The sequence below is a fragment of the Mus musculus genome, chromosome 10 (assembly GCF_000001635.26).
Source record: "Mus musculus strain C57BL/6J chromosome 10, GRCm38.p6 C57BL/6J".
NCBI lineage: Eukaryota > Metazoa > Chordata > Mammalia > Rodentia > Muridae > Mus > Mus musculus.
In genome coordinates, this window is record NC_000076.6 from 16,391,321 (window position 1) to 16,392,967 (window position 1,647).

Consider the following 1,647-nt stretch of genomic DNA (forward strand, 5'->3'; position numbering starts at 1 on the left):
AACCACCAATCAAGGAAAACACATGATGGAACTTGTGGCTCTAGTTATATATGTAGCAGAGGATGGCCTAGTTGGCCATCAATGGGAGGAGAGGCCCTAGGTCCTAAGAAGGTTCTATGCCCCAGGATATGGGAATGCCAGTACCAGGAATGGAAGTGCATGGGTTGGGGAGCAGGGGGAGGAGGGAGGTGATAGGGGATTTTCAGAGGTGAAACTGGGAAAGGGGATAACATTTGAAATGTAAAGAAATATCTAATAAAAATGTAAAAAAAAAAAAAAGAAGAAAAATCAGAGGAACAGCAACATGTTGAGAAATATAGTATCAAAATATCTGCATCTCTTCCATTGTGTTATTATGGTTATTCATTCTTAATATCATAAGAGTCATTCTCTTGACTTTTGGCTTTCCTGTAATTGTTGGTCTTCCTCTGTTACATACCTGGAAATTGTATTTCAGAGCCAAGAGGAAGAATAGCACATGATTGGCATATCTATGGGTGAGGAAAGAATGGTTCTTACAGGTCTTGGTAGACTTGTTTCTGCTTTATCATCTGGAACTAAGTTAGACAATAGTTTTGAAAGCCACAGAATCAGGGAGAAAGATAAGATCCAAAGACAACGAAGTAATGCTGGTTCTGTGATCACAGCTTTGTAGAATCGCTTTACCCCAGAGATTGCTACAAGATAATCAACAACATGTTTCTGAGATCTTCAATATATATGTTAATCAATCAACTGATAGTTTTGTATTAAATTATATGCTATAGAAGCTGATAGCCAGAAGTCTTCATGGCCAGCTGGTTGAGTAAATAGCTTCAAAAGGTTTTATTGTTATTACTTAAACAGAGAGACACAGGGTCCTTGTACTACCATGGCTTGTAAGTTTGTAATTTCTGAACTATCAAGAGCACATTTTTGCAATGATATACTTAAAAAATGTATTTGTTATCACATATTTTTTCAGGTTTATTCTATGGCCGTGAAAAATCGTGAAGCCTTTTTGTATTATTTCATTGATAAATTAAAGGTGTTAGGATCTAATTTTACCATTTTAGCCCCTAATAATCACATGCATAAACATATAATATAGTACCATAATGAGAAACAGCAATCTATTTAAATATATTTCAAAAAGTCTTATGCTAAGTACAGGTTTTAGTGCATAGACTGTACATTGTAATCTACACTTAATTAACAAAAGATATATGTTAAGAAAAATAAGTTATGTAACATTATTATGTTAAAAAATAAAATATTGAGGAAAAAAATCAACCATCAACGACAAAAGCTTATGCTGTAACCCATCATGCCTGTTTTCTAAGTCTTATACATAAACAGATTTTTGGATATCTCTGACATGAAGAGAGTCAATTCTCAGAATGCACACATTCTACAGATGCTCACCTTACAGTCCAGGATCCATGACCAAGGGAATTATCCTGCCTAGAATTAGAATAGGTGTTCTCCTATCAATTAATATAATAAAAATCATTCCTCACTAGCACGCCAAGAATCTCATCTCTCAGATTATTTAAATTCTGTCAGTTGAAAAATTGCTATAACTACCCTGTGAACTTAACATTCAAAGAACTTTATTTTATGAGGCTTTCTAAGAGGTACTTATTAATATGTAATATATATTAATGT